Source organism: Eptatretus burgeri, chromosome 7 (genome assembly GCF_056783735.1).
Source record: "Eptatretus burgeri isolate ZD-2024b chromosome 7, Ebu_testis_v1, whole genome shotgun sequence".
Classification (NCBI taxonomy): domain Eukaryota; kingdom Metazoa; phylum Chordata; class Myxini; order Myxiniformes; family Myxinidae; genus Eptatretus; species Eptatretus burgeri.
In genome coordinates, this window is record NC_140967.1 from 18492291 (window position 1) to 18499008 (window position 6718).

At 41.6% G+C, this 6718-nt stretch overlaps 1 pseudogene; it reads right to left on the reverse strand.

The window, feature by feature from the left end:
- Positions 1 to 1338: 1338 nt before the first annotated feature.
- On the reverse strand, positions 1339 to 2810 carry LOC147022765 (uncharacterized; annotated as a pseudogene).
- Positions 2811 to 6718: the final 3908 nt, after the last annotated feature.

The window sequence follows — 6718 nt, forward strand, 5'->3', positions numbered from 1 at the left end:
TGAAGGGTTGGTGAGTTCTCGCTGAAACTCTGAACAAACTACTATCTCCTGCCATAAGTGACTGCTGGGTAGGTAATTACAAACCAGCCAGTGTAACCAAATTACCCGTGTCGAACCAAACCACCGACAGTAACCAAACCACCCAGCGTAACCAAACCACCAAGGGTAACCAAACCGTCAAAGGTAACCAAACCACCAAGGGTAACCAAACCGTCAAGGGTAACCAAACTATCCATCATATCTAAGGCAAACCCTAACCCAACCAAACCACCCAGCATAACCAAATCACCGGGCATAACCAAACCACCCATCATATCCAAACGACTCTGCTTAAGTAAACCACCCAGCATAACCAAACTACCCAGTGTACCTAACCAAACCATCCATCCTAACTGAACCACCCATCATAACCAAACCACACCGCATAACTAAATCACCCATTGCAACCAAACCATCAAGCATAACCAAACCACCCATCATAACCAAACCATCCCGCATAACCAAACTACCCAGCGTACCTAACCAAACCACCCATCATAACCAAACCACACCGCATAACTAAACCACACATTGCAACCAAACCACCCATCATAACTAAACCATCCATCATAACTAAACCACCCATCATAACCAAACCACACCGCATAACTAAATCACCCATTGCAACCAAACCATCAAGCATAACCAAACCACCCATCATAACCAAACCATCCCGCATAACCAAACTACCCAGCGTACCTAACCAAACCACCCATCATAACCAAACCACCCCGCATAACTAAACCACCCATTGCAACCAAACCACCCATCATAACTAAACCATCCATCATAACTAAACCACCCATCATAACCAAACCACCCTTCATAACCAAACCACCCATCATAACTAAACCACCCATCATAACCAAACCACCCATCATAACCAAACCACCCATCATAACCAAACCACCCATCATAACTAAACCATCCATCATAACTAAACCACCCATCATAACCAAACCACCCATCATAACCAAACCACCCATCATAACTAAACCATCCATCTTAACTAAACCATCCATCGTAACTAAACCACCCATCATAACTAAACCACCCATCATGACTAAACCACCTACCAAAACTTTTGCCAAGAGAATGCTTTGGCAGTAACAATGATTTATAAAGAGTATGGTAGGTACATTGGTGATGGTATTTATTGGCCTCACCCAAAGGGGAAAGGCTCGTTTGTATGTGAGTGTTTGTATGTGAGTGTTTGTATGTGAGTGTTTGTATGTGAGTGTTTGTATGTGAGTGTTTGTATGTGAGTGTTTGTATGTGAGTGTTTGTATGTGAGTGTGTTTATGTGAATGTGTGTGTATGCGAGTGTGTGTATGCGAGTGTGTGTATGCGAGTGTGTGTATGCGAGTGTGTGTATGCAAGTGTTTGTATGTGAGTGTTTGTATGTGAGTGTTTATGTGAATGTGTGTGTATGCGAGTGTGTGTATGCGAGTGTGTGTATGCGAGTGTGTGTATGCGAGTGTATGCGAGTGTTTGTATGCGAGTGTGTGTATGCAAGTGTGTGTATGCGAGTGTTTGTGTGTGAGTGTTTGTATGCGAGTGTGTATGTGAGTGTTTGTATGTGAGTGTTTGTATGCGAGTGTGTGTATGTGAGTGTGTGTATTTGAGTGTTTGTATGTGAGTGTTTGTATGTGAGTGTTTGTATGTGAGTGTTTGTATGTGAGTGTTTGTATGTGAGTGTTTGTATGTGAGTGTTTGTATGTGAGTGTTTATGTGAATGTGTGTGTATGCGAGTGTGTGTATGCGAGTGTGTGTATGCGAGTGTGTGTATGCGAGTGTTTGTATGCGAGTGTTTGTATGCGAGTGTGTGTATGCAAGTGTGTGTATGCGAGTGTTTGTATGTGAGTGTTTGCATGTGAGTTTGTATGTGAGTGTATGTATGTGAGTGTTTGTATGTGAGTGTGTGTATGTGAGTGTTTGTATGTGAGTGTGTGTATGTGAGTGTTTGTATGTGAGTGTGTGTATGTGAGTGTTTGTATGTGAGTGTGTGTATGTGAGTGTTTGTATGTGAGTGTGTGTATGTGAGTGTTTGTATGTGAGTGTGTGTATGTGAGTTTGTATGTGAGTGTTTGTATGTGAGTGTTTGTATGTGAGTGTTTGTATGTGAGTGTGTGTATTTGAGTGTTTGTATGTGAGTGTTTGTATGTGAGTGTGTGTATTTGAGTGTTTGTATGTGAGTGTTTGTATGTGAGTGTTTGTATGTGAGTGTTTGTATGTGAGTGTTTATGTGAATGTGTGTGTATGCGAGTGTGTGTATGCGAGTGTGTGTATGCGAGTGTGTGTATGCGAGTGTGTGTATGCGAGTGTTTGTGTGTGAGTGTTTGTATGCGAGTGTGTATGTGAGTGTTTGTATGTGAGTGTTTGTATGTGAGTGTGTGTATGTGAGTGTGTGTATTTGAGTGTTTGTATGTGAGTGTTTGTATGTGAGTGTTTGTATGTGAGTTTGTATGTGAGTGTTTGTATGTGAGTGTTTGTATGTGAGTGTTTGTATGTGAGTGTTTGTAAGTGAGTGTTTGTGAGTGTTTGTGTGTGAGTGTTTGTATGCGAGTGTGTATGTGAGTGTTTGTATGTGAGTGTTTGTATGTGAGTGTGTGTATGTGAGTGTGTGTATTTGAGTGTTTGTATGTGAGTGTTTGTATGTGAGTTTGTATGTGAGTGTTTGTATGTGAGTGTTTGTATGTGAGTGTTTGTATGTGAGTGTTTGTAAGTGAGTGTTTGTGAGTGTTTGCATGCGAGTGTGTGCTTGTCTTCATGCAAATCTACTCTAATATAGTCGGTTCATTTATTCATTATCAGATCTAACATAATCGATATACCCCAGCAACACATTGTAGGTGAAGCTCTCACTGCATATTTTTCAATTCCGAAATTGGAACAAAGTTGTCTAAATTGACCATAACATGTGAAGAATGCACAGATTCTGTGCAGCATCTGTGGCTACATAAAAAATTTGTTTCCAAATAAACATACTCATCATCCACGGTGATAACGTAATCATAAAGCTAAACCAACCCTAACCCTATTACAGCCTAGAGAAAGTTGGGTTGCACGAGAACTCGTCCATGCCACTCGAAATGCACTGTGGCCTCGCCGAGTTCCGGTAAAGGCCCAGTCACACCTTGACGTTTTAGCCAGCTTATGCCGATTTTTGCAAAAATTTGTGTAAAACGCTGGTACACGTCGAATACGTTATGGGTACGTTTTGTATATGTTAAGACCACGCTGAAAAACACTGCCATACGTGGTAGTATGCTGGTTTTAAACGTTGAACTTTTGGGTTTTCCTCAAAATTTTTCATGCTTGAAATTTTACGACGTACTAGACGCACCACGTAATATGCCAGCGTACTTCATTGTTTTTCATCGTGCTCCTAACGTATACACAACTTACCCATGCCGTATTCGACGTGTCCCAGCGTTTTAGACACATTTTTCATAGGTCGGCATATGCTGGCTAAATCGTCAAGGTGTGACTGGATGTTGACACTTCCAATTTTCAGGCGGTTATGATTTAAATCGGCGAGCGGCAGGTTTTTAACAGAGAACGCCACGAGTTCGTCGGCGATACGTGCAGCGTACTATGACTAAGTTAAACTATAGTTGGGCATAGGTTGTAAACACCAACAACAGGCTAACAATTCGTTGGTATAAGTTTTCTTTAACACAACGAAACGTTCTGTGCCCGTTACTAATACGTTATGCATACGACCAAAACTTAAAAAAACCTCAAAACTTCAGCGTACGCCAACGTTTTACGTGCGTTTTTATACGTTGCCATTCCTGGCTAAAACGTCAAGGTGTGACTGGGCCTTAAGATCCAATATAGCTACTCTTTCACCACAGGGGCAGGATGTCAGCGATCACTGTTCGAGCTTAAACGACTGTGTTTGTAGATGAGGATAAGTAGCAGTGCTGGGTTTTGTACGATTGATTAGGCATTATGAAAGGACAATGGGCGGACTCTGCCTGGTGCTGGCTTAATGGCGAGAGTGGTGGGCTTGGGATCCTCGGGTCCTGAGTTCAAATCCCCCTTGGCTGTTGAATTAATACCAGGTGGGGTTGACTCGGCCTGTCATCCTTCCGAGGTCGGCAAAATGAGTACCAGCTTTCTGGAATCCTACGTCGGAGTGGCGATCCATCCAGGATTGTGCCCAATAGTCCAGGAGACTGCTGAGGCAGCACCAACGCTCTGTGCAGAGTATGGTCCCAATGGATGGATGGAATGGGCACACTAAGAGATCCAGATCACTGATGAGATGAGGAAGGGTTGAAGGAGTGCACCGACTGCACCGAGAACATAGGTGGGTGGACGAGAAACAAAATGTTGTCCCTGGTGTTGATGGTATAGTTAAGAAGGATAAGTTCTGAAAGCTGCTCAACTTTAGAGTTCACAAAAGAGATGTTCAGAAACTCTAAACTGACAAGGACTTCTCAACACTTGAAAGCTGAACCTGTAATCAGCCTCCAATACATGAACCCTCGTCTTGAAGTGAAATATTTTTGCTTGGTCAAAGCCCATTGGCCCCCATCCTTACCATTAGTTATAATATCTTGCCGAGCTATCACAAATATAATTAGCTAGCAGGAGTTAATTGAGTAATCGATTAAAAAAAGTCTTGGCCTAGATGACAAGTGAAAGACAATTCAAACTATACACACGCTCCATTTCCTTCAAAATGATCGGAGCAAGTTCTATCCCAGCTTCTTGCACTCCATACATGGCCATGTTTAATTTGATCACCCCACAGCTTGCGGAGTTTATAAAGTTTTGTTTATTACACCTTGGGGCATCTTTTTGTGTGATCTCTTGACACTTGTAATTTTGTCATTTCCACGTTTATTTGCCCAACCTGCGACACAACAGAAATCCCCATACATCTTCGTATTCTTCCCAAGAATATTTAGAGACTATCCCTCCGCCATGCTATTTTCTTTGTTTTATGGGACCAACACTCCACCAAGCACTATTGCATTCAGGGAAACTTGTGAAACCCGCATTCACCACAGTTTTCTCAGAACCTTGCAGTGCCCCTGAGAGCACAGACTCCACGAGCAAACTTGCATAGCTTTCGTCTTGTTTCGAGCTGGATAGACGAGCCCGTGGTCTGAAGTGAGCTGCAAGGCCTGTGTGCTCGACTAGTATGACTACGTGGCCTACACGTGTGTATATATATATATATATATATATATATATATATATATATATATATATATATATATATCTACAGAAATATTTTCAAGTGTTTGTGCATTTGTGTTTGTTTGTGCATTATGCATTTGTTTGTGTGTTTGTTTGTTTGTGCGCTTAAATGCTATTCCTTCACGGCCGAACGGCGGCACATAGAGGCCCCAAATTTTGTGTGTAGGTACTTTTGAATCTGGGCGTTTTAAACTACAACACGTTGGCCTTGACGTCTGTTTTGAGGTCACCAAAGACCGCTATAAATCGTTTATTGGGATGTAGGGTCAGGCAGTGCTGCCACTGGCTCACAGGTAAAAGGTAACCACCATGAGGCCACTTGAGGTCACCAAAGACCGCTATAAATCGTTTATTGGGATGTAGGGTCAGGTAGTGCTGCCACTGGCTCACAGGTAAAAGGTAACCACCATGAGGCCACTAACTCCATCGCTCTTCAATGTCCAAAATGTCCCAAAACCACCGCCGGGAAAAGCTCACTCAGCCGGTCAGCACCAGGTAGCACCTGCTTTTATTCTATATTTAAGCAGAAGTCGATACCAAATTAGCTACACCCATTTCTGAAAGTATGTTTGTCCATATTAAATGTACTGTAATCTTTATTGTCCAATCCAAAGTGATGAAATAATTATCACATGCACACAGCTTTGCGCAGCAATGAGATAGAGTTATTGACTTTGCATTTAAAAGATAACCGAAATACCCCAGTGATATGAAGCTCTGCATTGTAAAATACTCTTTCTTGTTACCTCTGCTACCGAAGGTACATGAAGGTTATGTTTTCACCCCTCTGTCTGTCTGTTTGTTTGTAAACAGGATATTTGAAAAGGTTGTGGATGGATTCGGACAAAATTTGGTGGAGGGCTTGGGTATGCGACATGGACGAAATGATTCGATTTTGGTGACGATTTAAATCCGGATTTGGATCCAAGAATTATTAAAGTGATATTTTACCATTGAAAGATCGGGTCAAAATGACATATAACAGAATATCTCAAAAGTTATGGAAGGATTTGGATGAAGCTTGGTGGGCAGGTTGGGTATGGAACTAGGAAGAGTTGATTCGGTTTTGGTGAAGATCCGAATCCGGATCTGATAAGTTTTTTTTAAGTGCTTCCTCGGCTAAAACAATATATCGCATGATATCTCAAAAAGTTATGGACGGATTCGAACGAAACTTGGTGAGTGAGTTGGTTAGGTGACATGAACAAGCTGATTAAATTTTAGTTCAGGTTCAAATCCAGATCCGGCCTATAGGTGGGATACAAATCATAAACTAATCAGCCTGGTGGAGGTATGTACTCTACAAAGTGCATTCTAGTTAATAATGGATCAGCTCTAAAAGATGTTCAGAATTGGGCTGAAAAAGTGAAAATTTTCAGGCTTTTATTTTTTTTTATATATTTTTTGAAAGATCATAAAATGGAGCCTTGCACTTCCAACTTTAAGTAAATGATTTTAAATC